General features: G+C 37.4%; 1 pseudogene; it reads left to right on the top strand.

Annotated features, from left to right (window-relative positions):
- LOC149812079 (type I inositol polyphosphate 5-phosphatase 5-like) overlaps positions 1 to 22,032 on the top strand; it is a 31,235-nt pseudogene extending 9,203 nt beyond the window's left edge.
- Positions 22,033 to 22,401: the final 369 nt, after the last annotated feature.

Below are 22,401 nucleotides of genomic sequence, written 5' to 3'. Positions count from 1 at the left end.
TCGTTTCAACGGTTGGAAACTTGAAAACATGTGTAAGACACTGGGACCTGTTGACAAGAATGCTTGGTTACAGATGCGAGCAAGGGCCTCTATCTCATCCGGTATCGTCCATTCACTCAGTATATTCAATGTAACGCAAATCGCAGTTGTAGTAACATGTATATCGATTTGTGAGATATTATTTTGTTTATTAATATCGATTTGTAATATATTATGATGAAACGCCGTATATCGATTTGTAATATATTATGTGTTTTCTAGTGTCGATTTGTGAGATATTGTTTTGCTTGATAATATCGATTTGTAATATATTATGTTGAATTGTCGTATATGAATTTGTAAGATATTATGTATTTTCTAGATTCATTTATGAGATATTGTTTTGGTTGAAAATCTTGATTTGTAATATATTTTGTTGAATTTCTGTATATCGATTTGTAAGATGTTATGTATTTTTAAGTGTCGATTTGTGAGATATTGTTTTGTTTGTTCATATCGATTTGTAATCTATTGTGTTGAATTGTCATATATCGATCTGTAAGATATTATATGTTTTTTATTATCGATTTGTGAGATATTGTTTTGTTTGTTAATCTCGATTTGTAATATATTATGTTGAATTTTCGTAAATCGATTTATAAGATGTTATTTATTTTTCAGTGTCAATTTTTGAGATATTGTTTTGATTGTTATTATCGATTTGTAATATATTTTGCTGAATTGTTGTAAACGTATGCACTGGCTAACACAAATTGATGTTTTGCTCATGGCAGTGTTGAGCATATCAACTGGTTGCAGTGAAGATGATGTGTCTCAATCACTGAAAAGTCATGGAGCAACAGACATTCGTACTATCGACGCACCTGAAGAAGTAAATATGTGCACTATTGATGCACATGATAAGAAGGGTGCAGACATTGAATTCACTCTAGACTTGAATATTCCAGCAAACAAAATGCAATTCGATAATGATATTCCATCAGAAAAAATGCAATTCGATAATGAGGTAGACAATCATGACAATGCACTTGACAAAAGTGCAGGCACCTCAAGTTTACATGATATTACACTTGACTCTATTCTCGTAGAGGAAATGCAGTTTAATAATGAGAAAGCTGCATACAAATTTTACAATGATTATGCCTTAAAACTTGGATTCAGTGTTAGAAGGTATTCTTGGGCAAAAATTGTACAGGGTGTTATGGTGAGAAAGGCATATGTTTGTTCTAAGCAAGGTTGGAAGAAGTCAAGTGAAAATCCAACAAGGAGCAAACCAGATTCAAGATGTGATTGTCTAGCGAGAATGGTGTTAAGAAGACTTTCAAATGAGAAATATGTAGTTCATAATTTAATTAATGATCATAACCATGAATTAGCCCCTTCTTTTATGACTCCTATATTAAGGTCACATTGTAAAGTAACTGAAGTGCATGCTGTAGTTGCTGAAATAGCTTATAGCGTCAGCATTGCACTAAGGAAGACATACAATTTATGTGCGCGCATAGATGGTGGTTGCGAGAATGTACCATTCACACCTATGGATCTAAGAAACCATATGAGATGGAAGATGTCAGACAACATGAAGAATAAAAGAATGTGTTCTTTGGTTGATTACCTACAGAAGAATTCAAGCAATGACCCTGGTTTTTTTAGTGCAATGCAACTAGATGAAGATGGGTATGCTGTGAATATGTTTTGGGCAGATTTAAAGTCAAGAGTAGATTATGAATGCTTTAATGATGTGCTTGTTTTTTATACGACATTGAAGATTAATATGAAATAGTGGCCATTTACGCAGTTTGTCGGAGTGAACCATCACTCACGAAGTTGCATATTAGGCGACATTTTTTTGTATAACCAGACCAAGGAAACCTTTGAGTGGTTGTTCAGAGTATTTATACATGCAATGAATGAGAAGCAACCTAGAGCTGTACTTACAGATGGTGATCATGCAATTGTGGTTACAATGTCTCATATATGGTCATATGCATATCATCGCCTATGTTTGTGGCATATTTTTTAAAATGCAGCAAAGAACATATGACACATTTTTAATCAGAAGACAAAGTTTGATAAAATGTTTAGAAAGTGCGTACTTGAGAGCATAGAAGAGGTCACTTTTCTGTTTAATTGGGAGCAAATGATTCAAATGTACGACCTTGAAGACTATGTGTGGTTACAAAATTTATATGCAGACAAAGAGAAGTGGGTATTGACATATGGAAGACAATACTTTTGTGCAGGTATGATAAGCACATAAAGAGCTGAATCTATGCATGTCACACTAAAAAAAACCTTGTATTCATGTTTAATAATGTTTTGCTTTATGGAACAATATGAATTATTTGTAGACGGTCTTAGACAGAATGAGCTTGAACAAGATATGAAATACTTCAAAACCTGTCTATTGACACTACCTGCAGATCTGTATATACTAACTGTATTTGAATGGACTAAGAAGAAGGTTATACAGGTCATGAATTGCAACATAGAAGAACATGTGCAATACGAGAGTATGCATAAATACCATGTTGTATGGGAGGGCGAAGAGCAACTAAAAAGAAAAGAAACACATGTTACGTACAATGTTTTCAACAGAACAGTTGAATGTATGTGCAAAATGTTTAAATTCAAAGGTATGTTATGTCGTCATGCTTTAAAGACACTTAATCAAGAGAAGATACAAGAAATACCTGAGTCATATATAATGCGAAGATGAACGAGACAAGAAAATATTAAACTGCTGGATAGAAATAATGTTAGTCCATCTGGTATTGATGAAAAGTGTCACATAGCCTTCTGTTACCAACAACTATGTAGGTCACTTATGCATGTTACAAATTTGGCATCGAAAAGCGAAGAAGCCTATGTATGCATGAGAAAAGTGTTAAGGAAATTACTTAAAAAAGTGCAGTTAATTCACCATGAGTCCGTTGTAGCTCATGAAGACCAATATAAGAAAAGGAGATCGAACAACGTAGGTGAAATTCACATTTCCCCCGACTCTTATGAAAAGTTGGGCCAAAGCATCAACATCATCTTCGACAAGTCAGGAGTAAACCTTGTAGATTATGATAAAAATATTCACCTAGCGAAAGGTATTAAAAGAAAGCCTGCCTCTGATCGTAGTCGTCGGAGGACAAAGGGTGCACTGAAATTGGTTTACAAGAAAATATGTAAGAAACAACTAACCCTTAAGCAACCAAGCTCTTCACATGAACATGTATGCAATATAGTATATTACTTCCCATGTAAATTGTATTACGTGCAACTTATCAATATCTAATTTGTGTAATTTTCAACATGCAGCAATACCCTATAGACGTGCATTACAACATTGGAACCTGCAATCCCTCGACCTGTTTCAGTGGAACGATGACATAAGTTTGACAAGTGTTTTGGTATGTAATAATTTTAAGATGATGTTTGCATTTTCTTGTTGAACTTGCATTTTCTTGTTGAACTTAATATAGTGTCTGATATTGTTTTGTTTAATGACAGGCTCAGTTCAATTCAAAAGTGAGCAACACAACACATGAATCACTTATGGATTCTTCAACTACAAAATACTTGTAGCATTTAACTTTTATTAGTGTAAATCGTTGTAATGTTTAGCATTCTGTAATTCTTTGTTGTAATTTTACAATTCTTTGTTGTAAATCGATATATCTTTCTTGTAATTCTATAATTCTTTGTTGTAATGTTATAATTTTTTGTTGTAATTCTATAATAGAAATCATACTATAAATATCATAAAACTTGTCCCTAGAAAATATATAATATCACATAAATCGATATATAACAATTGTGCATAATATCTTACAAATCGATATACAATAATTCAACATAATAGCTTACTAATCGATATTAACAAATACAATAATATCTCAATAATTGACACTAGAAAACACATAACATCTTACAAATCAATATACGACAATTTAACATAATATTACAAATCGATATTAACAAACAAAATAATATCAATAAATCAACACTATATCGGGAAGCTTCATTCTAAAAAAGGCGGGTTGCAGATAAGGTTTTGCCTCCTTAATTTCCTTGAGAGAAGAGAGAGTGTGCTGACAAAAATAATAATCAGACTGACATTAAGAAGCCAAAGATTGAACCCACTGCCTTTTCCCTATTTCATCAATTAATGACCTAAAAGTGACCATTTCTAAGAAAGCTCATAAGAATTTTCACTTCTCTTTGGCTTGATATCTTACAAATCGATTTACAGTAATTCAGCATAGTATCTTCCAAATCGACATACGACAAATCAACATAATATATTACAAATCAATATTAACAAACAAAACAATATTACAAAATCGTCATTCGAAAACACATAATATCTTATAAATTGATATACTACAATTCAACATAATAGCTTACAAATCGATATTAACAAACAAAATAATATCTCACCAAATTGACACTAGAAAACACATAACATCTTACAAATAGATATACGACAATTCACCAATAATAGCTTACAAATCGATATTAACAAACAAAACATTATCTCATAAATCGACACTATATCAGGAAGCTTTATTCTAAAAAAGGCGGGTTGCGGATAAAGTTTTGCCATATTAATTTCCTCGAGAAAAGAGAGGGTGTGCTGACAAAAAACAGTAAACAGACTAACATTAAGAAGCCAAAGATTGAACCCGCTGATGAATCTTTCCCTATTTCATCCATTAATGACCTAAAAGTGACCATTTCTAAGAAAGCTCATAAGAATTTTCACTTCTCTTTGGCTTGATATCTTACAAATCGATTTACAACAATTCAACATAATATCTTCCAAATCGATATACGGCAAATCAGCATAAAATTATTACAAATTGATATTAACAAATAAAACAATATCACCAAATCGACATTCAAAAACATATAATATCTTACAAATCGATATATCGCAATTTAGCGTAATAGCTTACAAATCGATATTAACAAACAAAACAATATCTCATAAATCGATACTAGAAAACACATAATATCTTACAAATCGATATATGGCAATTCACCAATAATAGCTTATAAATCGATATTAACAAACAAAATAATATCGATCAAATCAACACTATATCGATTTGCTTCATTCTAAAAAAGGCGGGTTGCGGACATGGTTTTGCCTCATTAATTTTCTAAAAAAAAGAGAGGGTGTACTAATAAAAACAGTAAGCAGACTGACATTAAGAAGTCAAAGATTGAACTCGCTGATGAATCTTTCCCTATTTAATCAATTAATAACCTAAAAGTGACCATTTCTAGGAAAGCTCGTAAGAATTTCACTTCTCTTTGGCTTGATATCTTACAAATCGATTTACAATAATTCAACATAATATGTTCCAAATCAATATACGACAAATCGGCATAGAATTATTACAAATTGATATTAACAAACAAAATAATATCACCAAATCGACATTCGAAAACAATAATATCACCAAATCGATATACCGCAATTCAGCGTAATAGTTTACAAATCGATATTAACAAACATAATAATATCTCATAAATCAACATTAGAAAATACATAATATCTTACAAATCGATATACGACAATTCACCATAATAACTTACTAATCAATATTAACAAACAAAACAATATCAATTTTATTTTTACGTCAAACATATCTATCTTTTAGAGACTCTCATGTTTACAGAAGGGATCACCAAAACATCCATAACGTTCATCGTCGATTTCATTTCCTGCTGCAAAGCGATTCTATGTGCAGTTGCGAATACATCCTCTCCAAGAAAATGAGCTCGTTAGTAATGACAACCCACTATACCATTTTCCTCGGGCTGAGGCTGATAGAGACTCCAGCAATGGTGCACTCTTAAGAATATGCTTCACAAACTTTAGCTCAGGCACTGAACCCTTGAAGGAGCCGATGGGCAACATCATAAGTCACTTGTACATATTTGTCTTCGATATACTTTATGACAAATACGTAAAAGATATTTATGATGTAGCCCATCAGCTCTTCAAGGGGACAGTGCCTGAGCTGAAGTTTATAAAGCATATTCTCAAGGTGCACCATTGCTCGAGTCTCTATCAGCCTCAGCTTGAGGGAAATGGTGCAGTGGCATGCCATTACTAATGAGCTCATTTTCTTGGAGATGATGTATCCGCAGCTGTAAATAGAATCGCATTGCAACAAGAAATGAACTCGACGATGAACGATACAAATGTTTTGGTAAACGCTTCTGTAAAAATGGGAGTCTCATAAAGATAGATATGCATTTGATGAAAATGTCCTCCCATAAATAGCTTTCCACATTCCCGCACCTGGATTGCATTAGAAGCACATCACTATTTTGGATGTGGGTTTCATACTTGTGATGATATCTGTTTTCTTTCTTGATGATGGTCATGTATTGTATCTAGGCCAAACCATTGGTCATGATGTATTGTATCTAAATTCTAATATTTTTTTATATGAATATGGTTTTAAATCATGTGGATTTGTAATTACAAAATTGTGGTGAGAACAATATGTGTTTGTAAAAGCAAATCGTGATAACACGTGGCCTTTATACGTCATTGTGTAAATCATGATGGTACGTGTCATTCACTTAGACAAAGCTCATTGTCTAAAAGACAGACGTCATTGTGTAAATCACAATGGTATAACGATTTACACAATGATGTCTATATCGACCACATCTGGATAAAAATCGCGGTGCATGAGTACAGAGCGCGTTTGTGCAAATCATTTCAGCCGTTTATCAAAATTTATGCAAAGCGATTCGTTACTAGTAGATTGCTTTTACGTTTTATAATTCGCCATTTCAGACATTTATTAACTCAATTGTGTAAATCATGATAAGAACAACACGTAAAAGCAAATCAGTGGCATTTTCACTATACATAACGCTAAATGATTGTTTGATTTTTATTTATGAACATCGATCATTACAACGATTTGTTCAGTGACAATGGTTTAGTCCATTTGCCTTTGTTACAAAAATATTGTCATAGCATCATACAAATCGATATGGAAATTCTTGTTGATACCTTATAAATCGATATACAAAATCAATAAATAACTTGATATTTAGAATTATAACAATAACATATAAATCAATATTAAGAATCAAAACAATAACTTAAATCGATATCAAGAATCAATACAGAAATCGATATTAAGATTCAGAGCAATATCTTAAATCGATTTGGAAATTCGTTTTGATATCTTAAAAATCGATATTTAGAATCAAAACAATATCTTAAATCGATATTAAGAATAAAAATATTTTCTTAAATCGATATGGAAAATCCTATTGATATCTTAAAAATCGTTGTAATGTTTAGTCGATTTGCCTTTGTTATGAAAATATTGTCATAGTATAATGCAAATCGATGATAAAGTATCATACAAATCGATATGGAAATTCCTGTTTATAGCTTATAAATCGATATACCGAATCATCTTCATAATCGAGGGTTTAGGTATAGGGTTTAGGTATAGGGTTTAGGGTTAGGGTTTAGGGTTAGGGTTTAGGGTTTAGGGCTTAGTAATATATTAAGGGTTTACGGTTTAGCATTACGGTTTAGTAAGATATTAAGGGTTTAGGGTTTAGGGTTAGGGTTTAGTAAGATATTAAGGGTTTAGGGTTTAGTAAGATATTAAGGGTTTAGGGTTTAAGTTAAGGGTTTAGGGTTTAGTAATATATTAAGGGTTTATGGTTTAGCATTACGGTTTAGTTAGATATTAAGGGTTTAGGGTTAGGGTTTAGTAAGATATTAAGGGTTTAGGGTTATATTAAGAGTTTATGGTTTAGAATTACGGTTTAGTAAGATATTAAGGGTTTAGGGTTTAGAGTTAGGGTTTAGTAAGATATTAAGAGTTTAGGGTTTAGGTTAAGGGTTTATGGTTAGGGTTTAGTAAGATATTAAGGGTTTAGGGTTTAGGGTTAGGGTTTAGTAAGATATTAAGGGTTTAGGGTTTAGGTTATGGTTTTAGGTTTTAGGGTTTAGGGTTTAGGGTTAGGCTTTTGGGTTTAGGGTTTAGGGTTATGGTATACAATTTAGGTTAAGGGTTTAGGCATTAAGAGTTTTAGGGTTCCTGCTTTAAACGTACAAATCAGTGCTTCAAACATACAAATCAATATAGAAATCACACCCTTCATAAGTACATATAGTTGTAACGTTTGGACTTCAACATTAAATATTGTTGTACGATTTAGCAAACTTGATTACAAATCTTGGTAACTCTATAAATCATAAATCTCTACTGCATTAAATGTATAAATTGTTGCTGCTATAAATGTGTAAATCATAAATCGCCACAATGATTTACCTTTGTTACGAAAATATGTGTCATTCATTTATAAAAGAAATGTCGTTTCATATCCTGCTCATTGTAAAAAATCGATATGTCTTGTGAGACCTGGATTTCGGTTGTGATGTTTGCGATTCAAGCAATGACGTCTATGTAAGCAACAATGATTTGCCTTTGTATAGAAAATATTGGAATAGTTTAATGCAAATCACGATTATAGTAACATAGTATCGATTTGCGAGATATTGTTTTGTTTGTTAATATCGATTTGTAAGCTATTATGCTGAATTTCTGTATCAATTTGTAATATATTATGCGATATGTATATCGATTTGTAACATATTATGTGTTTGCTAGTGTCGATTTGTATGATATTTGTATTATGGTATTGAAACATGTGCGTTCGACATTTACATTATTGCACGATTGCGGTGGCGATGTGTATATTCAAATCGCTGTTTATTTAGTGATTAAAATGGAAATCGCTTCGCAGCGTCGTAGATGTCATTAAATCACTATCTCTTGAATCACTATTGTCAACATACATATACGATAAGTCATTTCTTTTATTGGCAGGGTAAATAACAACTCAATGCATAGTATAGTGCGATGCAACTGACGACCATAACAGATAACATGAAGAATGATGTGCATATAGATTTAATTTTGCATGGTCGGCAGGAAGAAATCCTTTTGCCTCATAAGTGCATGTAGTTTTCATTCTCCTCCTCCTTCCTTTGCTTTTCCTTCTCTTCGTCATCCTTCTTCTTCTTCTTCATCTTTAGTTCTTCCTCATCTTTCTTCATTTGCTTTTCATCTTCAATATCTAATGGATTAGGATCGGCATAATAAATATCCAACAATTTGTTCCTGTCTTTTTTATTCTCAATGTTCTTTACATAACCCTCATATATATCGGTTGACGGATGATTTCTCCAAGAGTCATCTCCTTAAACAACGAAGACTTCTTGTCTTACGAATTGTAGTCATTGCTAACCTGCACAATACATAAATTTAACCGCATCATTATATGTTACAACCGCTTTCCCAAGTATATATTATTACAAATTATCACATTTGTTACATAATCACCAACATTACAAGCCGTCACAATATTTGGCTTGATAAATAAACATCGTAGTATGATTTAGCAAAATTAAGTACAAATCGAGGTAACTTCATAATTACACATCGCTACTGCATCAAACGTATAAATCATTGTTGCTTCAAACGTATAAATCGTTGTACAAATCACACCCTTCATAAATACATATCGTTGTAACATTTTTGCTTCCTAAGTAAACATCGTAGTACGATTTAACAAACTTAAGTACAAATCATGGTAAGTTCATAAATCATAAATACACATGACTATTGCTTCAAATGTATAAATCATTGCTGCATCGAACATACAAAGAGCTCCTTCAATGATACAAATTGTTGTAGAAATCAAACCCTTCATAAGTACATATCGTTGTAAATCATAAATTGCTACTGCATTAAATGTATAAATCCTTGTTGCTTTAAATATATAAATCACGAATCATAAATCGTAAATCGCTACTGCTTTAAACGTATAAAGCGTTGCTGCATCGAACAAATTGCTACTGTATTAAATGTAGAACTCTTTGTTAATTTCAAACTTACAAATCGTTGTATAAATTTAGCCTTCATAAGTACATATCGTTGCCTTTCACGACTCTTGTTTCAGTATAAAAATATGTGTTATTTAGCATGTATAGTACAACCACTTATAAGATTTAGCATTCGAATTTATAAATCGATTTGTTTATATAACGAAAACTTATACAAAACTCACCTTCTAGGATACAAGTTTTGCTTATCCGATAGTGGAGGAGAAACACCTAGAAGGTAGATGTAGTCGATGGTGGCAACGGTGCTCGAACTATGCTCCACCAGTAGCAAATGACGACAGCAGACGACAACAAAGGGTGCTCTGACAGTAGCAGACGACGACAAAGGCTGTGTCATCAAAGAGAGCTCCTGTTACAACAAATGGTGCGTCGTCAAAGAGTGATTCATAACGTTTAGGGTGACATATTGCGAGGGGCTTCTGTTAAAGCAGAGGAGTTTACTCCTTAGGACGATAACGGTGATGATTTTAACCCTTTTTGGCGAAAGGATATTTTTGTCCTTTACTCGAAACATCGTTTCACGACGCTAATGGCGGAAAAGGGTACTTAAGTATTTACAAACTCTGGTGGAAGGACATTTTTGTCCTTTACTCGAAATGTTCTTTCATGGTGCAAATGGCGGGAAAGGGTACTTAAGTCTTTGCAAATGCACCAGACTTCGATGCTAAGTGATGCAGACACACACGAAAAAATGAGCCCCACGTGCTTACATATGTGGCGCTCATTCAGACCGAGAACACGCACCTGCGTGTTCTTGGGGGAAACATGTAACCTGTCCCGAACCCGGAGTGACATAAAAACAACGTGTCCATGATAATGTTTTTGTTGGGCAGTTGGGGTCTCTCTCGGTTGGAGGAGAAGCAAAAGAAAGAGAAAAATCAAACGAAGGAGGACTGCATTTTGACGTGGTCGTTGAGGGTGCGATTGGCGAGGCACCAAAGCCGGGAGTTGCACCTGTTGCCTTTGCATGGTTACATAAAATTTAAAACGGAACGGAGAAATAGGGGGGAGGGGAGAGGGGGGTGGGAGTTTCAGAGTTTCTTCCCCGTTGTGCCCAACGCCACCATCACCCATCTCTCTCTCTCTCTCTCTCTCTCTCTCTCTCTCTCCGGCCTAGGCCGAAGTCGCCCGTTGGGCTCGTTCCTCTGCGAAGATGGAAGCTTCAGCTTTTGCATAACGCCGTGGCCCAACCGGATTCCTCCCCAGTTGCGGTCCTTCAAATATTGCCCGCAACGACGAGGAAACAACCACGCCTTTTCAAATAATAGAAGGCCAAATGAATGCGTGTGCTCGTTTGTGGGCGTTAATATGACGAAATCCAGCAATAATAACTCAGATTCATCTGTCAAGGGTGATAAGAAGAAGAAGGTATGACTTTTTTTATTAAAAGCCCTCTCTCTCTCTCTCTCTCTCTCTCTCTATATATATATATATATATATATATATATATATATATCCTGTTTCACAATATGTAATTTGTTTGGTGCAAAGAGAATAAGGGAAAGAGACTAAAAAATGGTATGGAAAATGCATGTTATAGGATTTTTTTTTCTTTTATTGTGATGCAGTCGTTCATTCCGAAGCTCTTTGCTAGGAAATGGGGAAATGGGAGGAATGCGGACGATGATATATTTTCTAGAAAGGAGGCTGCAAGAGGTCATACTCGAAATGCTCTCTCTCTCTCTCTCTGCACACAAATAAATGTGATCACGGGTATTTAGTTACGGATAATCTTCTTTTTCTGCAGATATTGAAAGGAGGTTGGCAACAACCAGGAGAAGTTTGTTAGATGCACCGCCTGTTATCAGAAAGAGCTTTTCGGGTAATCTCCAACACCCATTCACCATTACTTCTTATCTTTGTGTTCTCAACGTGAATTCTGGATATCAAATTTCATGGTGGAAATAGGTTTAATATGGTGCTTAAGAAACAAAAAAGACGATGAAGAAAACTCTCTTATTTTCCTTCAACCGTTCATCACCCTTCATTTGTGGGAAAAACTCCGAAAAGCTTCTCGAGTATGCGGGATTGACTGAAACCGCCAACACCATAATGTGCCACAACCACCACTCAAAGATGCAGCCCAAAATTTAAAGTTTCGGTTATGTTAATATCATCTTTTCTCATCAGTGTGACGGTTCCGTTCCGTATTCAACTCCTACACGGCTATTACCTTAAAAACCTTCCACATTCTTTCTTCCTTGTCCATCTTATCTCTTGGGTCTTGCTTCTGCTCGAGGTTGTCGCCCTCCATAATTTTTAACTCCATAAAACGCTTGGTTTGGTGCAGAGAGGCACACGAATCAGAGAATCGAAGGGCTAAATTTAAGTAACTACGTGCCACCGGCCTCCCAGTTGGTCGACATTCAGGAATTCAGGTACAATCTCTTGATCCATAATTCCTTACTGAGTGACGTCTTGCCACTATATGATGTATATGTACATCCTTATCCTTTTATTATATTTTCCAAAAGAAAAGAAAATCTCTTGATCAGTGAGAAATCCTTGTCTCACGTTATAAAGAACTTTGAGCCGAGGACACTACCCCCACCTTGCTACGGGAAGCATAGAGGCCCACTTCATTCTCGGCGCTTGGTTCGAGTTGTCCCAGTCTTCTAGGGTTGAGTATTAAGTAGGTTGTGCAACAAACCACTTTTGAAACCAAGTCTCTCTCTCTCTCTCTCTCACACACACACACACACAAAAAAAAAAAAAAAACACGCATGCCCTTGCACACACATACACACATTCACATAGATATGCTAAACATTTGGTACTAATAAAGGCAGAGAACCATTGAGGTGAAAACCTAGTTGCGATTTGTATTGACTCAATCGCTCATATATATATAGGTTCAGCATGTTTATTTGCCAAGGATCAGGCCTTAGATAGTTTTTCTAATGTAAAAAAAATCTTGGGTTATAAATTTTTGATACATTGTAGGTCGTCAAACTTGCTTATATATCACAACCACATGATTCAAAACTCATTTAGTTGTAAAACAAAGTATGTAGATCACATCTGTAAGGGTTTAATCTACAAAAATATCAAAACAAGATGAAGAAAATGTATTTCTACTCAATAGTTGCATACCCTCATTAATACTATATATGTGTCGGTGTGTATTGAGAAAATATTGGCTATACTACAGAATATTGTACTTTCTTGCAAAAACTCACAAATGCAAGCTCCATTTGATCAATCTGAACCACAACTATGTTCAACATAGTTCGTTTATTAAGAAATATATTTGGTTTGAGTGACTTAAAAACATATTTTTTTTCAATCATGAAATTCTAATGCATTGTAAATCATTCATTTTTGATGTTCTTAAAATATCTACTCGCACAATGCAATCAAACAATCTGAACCATGTTTACGACCAAATAAGCCATGTAGATTATATATATAGAGCTTGATCCACACACAAAAATGCTAAAAAATTAATCGTTTCCATTAGAGAGTGTGGTGCACTCAAGTGTCGCCAATATTTTCTCATATAAATTAGTAATGATAGGGTGCACCTAACCTTAGGTATGTTGGATCTGTTTCAAACTGATGGCTATGACCATTTAAGAAAATTTTTATTTTATATGATAGCATTGCATTTAATATGGAGAGATTTTATGACAAGATTAAATTTAACATGAATTTACTAATGTATAATAAAGTTGATGCCTTCATACATAGAGGGTATCAGGTGCACTTGATGCATGTATAATAACTATATATAATCTTCATATGCAAATGTGTTCATTATTTTTTCGACAGAGAAAGCTGGGGTTAGACCAACCCCTACCAGTTAATTTCTAAGGAATCAATAAAATAATTTAAAGAATTTAGAACAGCCAAATATCTAGCTACATGGTTAGATTCTTTGGCAATACACACAAGATCAACGTTGAAATTGCTAAGTAGGTGTTCCACGATATGACATAATTCTGCTCGTGTACTCCCTCTTTGCTCCATACTTTGTCTGACTTCCCTGAGTTAATCTTTTCATGTAGTCTCTATAATAAGATTACATGGATACGGGATTTGGATGAGAATTCTGGCCTATCCAGAGAACCCCCCTACCCCTGACATCAGAATTGGCAGAGAAACTGCCTGTAGCTATATAGTGGCCCTGATGATCACGCACCGTGAAGTCCAAATGCCAACGCTGATGGAATAAACTGGAGATGTTGATTTTAACCCAACCAACTGGCGGGGGCATCCATCTGCCATCATTTAGCCATAATCGGACACTAGGTTGAACAGAGTCTTTGCATATCCTAAGAATGTGTTCTCTTTTATGGCCCTGCCATAGCTATGCAGAATTTGATGCCCTTGCAGTGAAGAATTTTCAAATAACACGGCATTCCTCAATTGCCAAAGTTTCCAGATGGTGATCTGAAACGGCACCACCCAAGCCTGATACACTTGTTTCTGTCTAAACCGGTGCTTACTCCAGCGCTTAAGGGAAGCTGATATGGAATGAGCAGGTATGCACCATTGGTTGAAACAACGACAGATATGCTTCCACACCTGGGAAGCAACATGGCAGGTTAGAAACATATGATCTGGGGTTTCAATATGTTCCCTGCAAAAAATGCACATGCTGGCTAGTGAAAACCCAAGGCGCTGCAGAAGGTCTTGGGTAATGTTATAGCGGCTCTGGGATGGTGGCCCTTAGATCATACTGATTTCATTAATGGGAGCGTCGGGTGTTTGTTACAAGCAGCGACAACATTAAAGGAAGAAGTTCTTGCTATGAGAATTTCATCTCTATTCTCAATAAGCAATTGGGAGCCTAGGTGAATACCATGGTCTGCTGGATGGCAGGAGGAATATCCACCACTGAAGACAAACCAGAGGATAAGATATCTGCCAGTGTAACTGGGTTGAAAAATTGTATGAGTCTGGATCAAGCTAGAACTTAGTCTGCTGACCATTCCCAATGCGCCATGATAAATCTTTTTGTAGTCAAAGGATACATTGAGTTACACGGTGCCATCCATGTGATACATGGTTGAGAGAACCAAATGGAAGAGTTATGCAAATAATTAGATTGCACTAACCTGACCGATGGAGTAGGAGCCGAATTTCTAACTAGCCCTCCCAACTTGGCCAAACAAGCAAAATTATGCTCTGATAGAGCTTTTATACCAAGGCCGCCCTCGATTTTGGGTTTGCAAATCACTTCCCCGGAAAGAAGATGGAATCGATGATGATCAGGAGAACCAACACAGAGAAAGTTGTTCATCAGTTTTTTCCATTTGCTGTATAACAGAAGAAGGTAAGGAAAAACAAGACATCCAATAAATTGGAAATGAAGCGAGAACCGATTTGATCAAAACCAATCTCCCTGCCATGGAAAGAACCCGACTATTCTAGCTTTCTAATCTGCTCTGAAACTTAGCAATCAATGAGTAGTCACACATGGATCTCTTGAGTTGTCCTGTAAACAAGGGAAGACACAAATATTTGATTGGCAGTGCCACTTGATTCCACCCACACAGCTGGTATATAAATTGTGATCTAGAGGAGGATATATTAAAGGGAACATACTGGGATTTGCTTGGATTCACAACAAGACATGAAGAAGCTTCAAATTCTCTGAGCACTGAAATAACGTTACTGAGGGATTGCTTTTTGTTTCTTAAAAAGAAAAGAGCATCAGCGAACAAGAAATGAGTCCAATTGAAATATCTGGCCTTAGGCCTTTCCATTACCAAGAGAAAAAGCAATGGGGACAAGGGATCGCCCCGACGAATACCTCTACTGCTCTTAAACATTGGGCCTGGTTTTCCATTAATAACCACCGCAAAGAAAGTAGTAGTGATACATTGCATAATGCACTGGATCCAAGGATTTGTAAAGCCAACGCTCTTCAAGGTACTTTGTAGAAAGTCCCAATCAACTCTATCGTAGGCCTTAGCTAGGTCTATTTTAAACATAACCGACGGAGTTTTGCTATGGCCTATAGAGTCAATGAGTTGATGCACTAGCATGAGGCTCTCCTGAATGTTTCGACCTTTTAAGAAAGCTCTTTGATTTGCAGAGATTATGTGTTGACAGATGGATGTCATATGAAAGACCATAATTTTGGTAACAATCTTATACAGAAAATTACACAAGATTATTGGACAAAATTTAGAAAAGGAACGAGCTTCTTCCTTTGGAATAACGATAATATGGGTAATATCAATACTTGAGAGCATTTTACCTTTAGTCGAAGAAGTCCTGAACAACAACACATACATATTTGAAGATGATTGGCCAGAAGAACGTAAAAAATCTACCAGAAAATCTGTCAGGCCCTGGAGCGCTATCTCTATCCAACTCAAAGACTGCTTTGGATATTTCCTCGTCTGACACCGGCAGCAAATGGCTGTCATTTTCATCAGAAGAGATAGATGGCCATGATGATCCTTGGAAGTCTTGAGAATTGCACGGTGATCTAGTGAAGAGAAGAGAGAAATAATCTGTTGCTTCCTGAAATAAATTTTCTTGACCTGTGACACTAGAGCCATCCTCCTTTTGGAGCCATAAAATATGCTTCCATTGTAGATTATGGGTAGCCATAAGGTGAAAAAAACGGGTGTTGTGATCACCTTCTTGTAACCATCGACACCTAGACAGTTGTTTCTAATGAGCTTCTGCTATTTGAAGGATTTCAGCAAATTTATCTTGCAAGGAGGATTCCTCTGCAATTGTGGACTGGTGGCCCTCATCCACTTGAGCTTGCAATTGGGATATTGCTAGACTGATTTCATCTTTGTGCTTGTTAAGATTCCCTATTACTGATTTTTTCCATTCACTCAGATGTTGGAGGGCAATAGCCAATTTGGTTGCTACTCGAAACATAGGTTACCCTCTCACCAGAGTATTTCATGCTTGAGCGATTACTTCATGGCATCGTCGACCAAGAGGAGAAAAACTTGAATGGTCGACGGGTCCTGGAGGAGTTGTTTGTTGATAAAAGGGGGCCGTTATGATCTGAAATGGACTTGGATAAGGTAGTCTTTGCCTATCTTTTTCACTCCTTTCTCTATGTCGGTCTGTCGTTCACTCTGGCAAAGTGTAAGCCCATCCCCGCACCAGGTAAGCCCATCCCCCGCACCAGGATAGATTTTAACCTTCATGCCTGCCTCCATCCCTGTTTCATGCCCTTCGTCCCCTGTCCAAACGAGGCGGGGCCCTTTGTCCCCCGGTCCACTGCTATCCCTAGATCACGCTCAATCCCTTGAATTGTAGAGAGCAGTAATCAAGTACTTGCTTTGGAGTTGATCGACTGGAAGAACCAGCCAACAATTTTTCCGGCGGGAAATTGGAATCAGACGACGTCCCTGCATGTTCCCGACTCCGTCGGTTTCTCTGGGTTATTTTGTCCCTCTGAGTTGGTCATAATATTTCCTCGATTTTTTATGGGATCTTGCATCAGACCCATGCTCATCAGACATCAATGTATCTTCAGCTAAAGCTTCAAACCGATTAGAATGTTGGCCATTTTGCTTACGAGCATTATAGGGTTTTGTTCTACGATGAATCTTCACTTGAGTCCATTCATCGTGTGGGAAAGGAGAAGTTTTTGTTCATAAATAATCTCTTGAATTAAAGTACGATGGTCTATAATGGCTATTTCAATAGAAGCCTGAGGTGAAAACTTGAGAGGCACAGACACACAAATACGTGCAAAGGCTGCACGTTCCATGTCTCGAGTGTGATGATCTTTCTCCAGCAAAGTGCCATGCAGATACTGAGCGATCCCCTCAAAAACGTCTCTTGTCCAGCATTCAGCTAATAGTGGTAGCCACTGGTGGGCCACTAATGTCTTCCGGACCACTTTCCATGGCCCTCCATGAAGGACATGTGTTAGTTCTTCCATATTATTCAGGCGAATTGTTGTGAACTTAACGACTATAACGGCCTGATAGATTTCAACCCAAAAACAGGTTATTTTCAACCGTAGGCGTTCACCATGCTTCATACTGCAGCCTTGAAAAGAGACACTGGTTCAGAAGACCCTTCGACAATATTCACCCAGGACGTAGGAGGAGTTGAGGGGGGATTTTCCCGGGCTGTGAGACACATCATGCTTCTCACAACCCGCATGGGAAGATGAGGGAACGCTGGCCGCCGGGGGAGAACGAGAGTTGGTGTCCATCCCTGTCGTTTTGGTTTCCGCAAATGTGTTCATTATTGCATGTTTACTAAAAAACATTCTATCCATCGAACTATTAAAATAACCGAAATTTGATTTTTTTTTGTGAAATTCAGATGCAATATGAATTTATTTTTAAATACATTGTTAAATTTGTATAAACACAAAAAATTTTCTAATCTAATACAAGATTTCCAATACATAAACTATAGAAATCACATTTGTAGAGTCTGATTTTCAGAACATGCGTTAAAAACATTGAACACTAAATTGTTCATTTCCCATCAAAATCATCAGGTGTTGGTTGGGACTAGGGGTGTCAATGGGTCAGGTTTAGTTTGGAATCAGGTGGAAGCAGACTTGGACCAGATTTTCAGTATCAGGTTCGGACCTGGGTCCAATCGGGTCCACTACAAAAAAACCAAACCCAAACCATACCCGATAAAACCGTATTTTTTATCATTTTTACATTGAAAAATTGTAGGTTTTAATCGAAACTCGGGTTGGGTCTGGGTCTGTTATAAAATTTCACAAACTATAATCGGACCTTCAGGTCTGGACTCGGGTCTTCTTATTTATCACCATACCCGGACCCTATAGGGTTTGGTTCTGGTCCCGGTAAACCAAGCCCGTTGACACCCCTAGTTGGGTTCGCTGAGAGCAGTAGTACCCGTGCAAGTACTCAACCATAGTATCTGTGTTCCGTTGCTGGCGTCCACCATACCCCCATGACAGTGGTCAGCCCCAAGGCTGTGTGGCACTCACCATTTAGTGGGCCGAGTACTGGTTCAGGCTTCGGGGGTTCGTGTCCCCTTTACTCGGGAAAAGGACAATCTCATTCCAGCATTTGGTGGATAACCAAGCAGTGGGTCCTTCACCACCATTGCAGCTTACGCCTTCTGTCTTCGTTCACAGGATATTCGTGGCGACTTGGAACGTGGGAGGGAAGTCTCCACACAACGGACTCGACCTCGAAGACTTCCTGCAGGTGGAAGGCTCCTCCGATATCTACGTCTTAGGGTAAAAATTTACCACCTCCATTAAAATGTGACCAACCTGTTTCTCACGAGAAGTCCTGTTCTTCCATTAGTTCACAAAAGTTTAGTCGTGGTGTGTTTTGTCCAGGTTTCAGGAAATAGTCCCTCTAAATGCAGGCAACGTGCTGGTCATCGAAGACAACGAGCCCGCAGCCAAATGGCTGTCTCTCATCGGCCAGGCACTCAACAAGAGCGTGGTGCAGCAGCAGTACCCCAACGACCAATGGAGCAGCGCTTCCTCCACCGCTACACCAGAACCAAACTTCGAGGGCAGCTTCAACAGATCCACCCACGGTTCCAACTCCTCCAGGCATCCCAACTCCAAAGACTCCAAGTCCCCCAGTGGGCTCATCTTCTCCCAGAAGCCCAACCTCAAGGTGTTGAACAAGAGCTTCAGGGTGGACAGTGCGCAGCTGAAGATGTGCAATTGCCCCACCCCTATGTCCTCGGACAGGAGGACGAAAGAGCTGGCGGAGTTGATCCAGCAGGCGGATTCCTGTTCTCTGTGTTATGCTGACAATGAGGATGACGATTGCTCCCAACAGCATGGCGACATGCCTGGCCCCAACCAGCTCAACTATTGCCTGATCGCCAGTAAACAGATGGTGGGAATATTTCTATCCGTGTGGGTGAGAAGCGAACTCGTGCAGCACATTGGCCACCTCAGGCTTTCGTGTGTTGGTCGTGGAATCATGGGATACCTAGGAAATAAGGTAAAAACTAAGCAAACTTCTTTATATTAAAGGTAGATTATATAACCTTTTTTTTAATGATAAGGAGCCCACCCGGGATCAAACCACATTGAGCTCTACCCAGGGGAAGGGCGGATCAGGTGCAATCACATAGCACACTTCGAGTATGCCGCTCCATCTCTGGGATACAGCCTGTCAGCTGTGGGCCCAACAGAAGATGGAGGCAGACCAGGTGCAGCAGCACACTAAAGTGTGCAATGCGATTGCACCTGATCTACCGGGTAAGAACTCGGTTCCACTCATCCCCTATATCATCCCTAGTCATAGCCCATCTTGGGATCTCATTGATGCAATTGGTTTTGATCAATTCTGATCCCATAGATGTGATCTACATTGTTCATTTAATAAATATGGGCAGAATCCAACCTGCGTAGGGTTTACTGACGATTCAAAAACCAATGGCTATAAACATGAGAAAATTTGTTGACCTAAAAAAATCATATTTTTTTGGCCAAAAAATGCAATCCAAGGGCTGATTCCTCTCAAATTAACCATGTTAAGTCCATCTATGAGGTTAGAATTGATCAACATAACTTGCATCAATGAGATCCAAGATGGGGTATGATGATACTGATATCATAGGGGAGTGAAATTGGCCCTGCAATCATACTCCTGGTAAAAGACAGGCACTCTCTATAGTGGTTCGAGCTTGAAACGTCTAGAGAGCAGTTACCGTCATATTGTATATAACGGGTCATTGGTTATGTTCAATCCCCATCGAACATCTCAGTTGAGAACCGTGGGATATGAGAGAATGGGGCCTACACATACCTCAATCAAGTGAGATGTGAGATGTGCTGTGGTTGCAATAAATGGTCAGTAGCCAAGATACATTAGCTATTTAGCATCACTGGGCCATATATGCATATGATCAACAGTTATGAAAGTGGAATTGGGGTATCTTCACAGAAATTTGATCTGCTTTGCAAGAATTTCACAAGACATAAAAAGTAGTTTTTTGGTTAGAATGTGCAATCTTGAAAACAAAACATACACACGATAATCTACTAATTGGTGAATGTCATGTAGGGGTGCATATCAGTGAGCATGTCAGTGCATCAAACGAGTTTCTGCTTCGTTTGCAGTCATTTAGCTTCTGGGGAAAAGGAAGGTGATGAACTCCGAAGGAACGTCGATGTCATCGAGATCTTGAAAACCACTCAGTTCCCAAAAGTATGCAAATCCCCTGGTCGCAGATTTCCTGAGAGAATTCTTGAACATGAGTAAGTTTTTCTCCTTGTTTCTTGAAACTTTTTTATCCTGCAATCATCCACTTTTTGGCGAGATTTATGTCATTTCTCTTTTGTGTTTCTTAAAACAGTCGGGTGATATGGCTTGGAGATCTGAACTACCGGATTGCTCTGAGCTATTCGGAGACAAGGAAGTTGTTGGAGGAAAATGACTGGGATGCTCTTCTGGAGAAGGATCAGGTTTCATTGGATTTCTATTACAAAGTGTTATTCTTAAGATATTGTTATAATTAATAAGATTACCAATCACAAATCAGACACCAATTTCTCATCCCAATCTATTTAGTTATCATATAGTTTTGTTATAACTTTTACACTTTTTTGAGTGAACACGTTCGAATTACAGCTAAAGATTGAGAGAGAAGCAGGAAGAGTATTCAAAGCGTGGAAAGAGGGCAAGATCTATTTCGCTCCCACTTACAAATACTCAAACAACTCTGATGCATATATGGGAGAGACAGTGAAATCCAAGAAGAAAAGGAGAACGCCAGCATGGTTGGTATATCTTATATAGTTTGACATGCTGCTTTCGACTTTTAATTTGCAGTTAACTTAGTGATCATGAAAACCTAGGTGCGACCGCATACTATGGAGAGGAGATGGCATCGAGCAATTGTCGTATATCCGTGGGGAGTCGCGGTTTTCCGATCACCGGCCCGTATGTGCTGTATTCGTTGCCGAAGTTGAGATGGTCGATGGTAGCAAACATGGAAAGGGTTTTTCTGCTGCCGGTTCTAGAGTTGAGGTTGATGATTACTTGCAACAGAGACATAGTTTCTATGAATTTTGACGTACCATCGTCTTTCCTCCAAGTTTTTGGGCTCTCTCACTCTTCATTGTGAAAAATGTGTATTATCTCTGCAACCTGTTCAATGTTCATCAATTATGACTTTTTAAGGAAATTTTATTCTTTATAGAGTATAATGCATTATAGTTACCTTGCATAGTGAGTTGACCAAGAGCAGCTAATAACTGACATACCATATGAGCAGGAGACGAGGTGTCACCCTGATGCCAAAGAAAATGAGCCAAGGAAAAATAGAGTTCAAACATGAAAATCATCGACCTTCAAACTGTGGAATGTTTTTCCAAGATAGATCTGAATCTGGCCATTTTAATCTGCATCTCTAATGAAGCTATCAGAGATTCATGTCCAGAATCATACCCAAGCTTTTGCATTTACCGCTAAAAATTCTGGCATTCCGTTCTAGCCAAACAAATCGCCAGACAATAAGAAGCCAACAACGCCTCACAAATA

The sequence above is a fragment of the Nuphar pumila genome, chromosome 17, assembly GCF_984573655.1.
Source record: "Nuphar pumila chromosome 17, dmNupPumi1.hap1.1, whole genome shotgun sequence".
Taxonomy (NCBI): domain Eukaryota; kingdom Viridiplantae; phylum Streptophyta; class Magnoliopsida; order Nymphaeales; family Nymphaeaceae; genus Nuphar; species Nuphar pumila.
The sequence above is the reverse complement of the archived record's forward strand: the minus strand, read 5'-3'. Positions and strand labels throughout refer to the sequence as shown.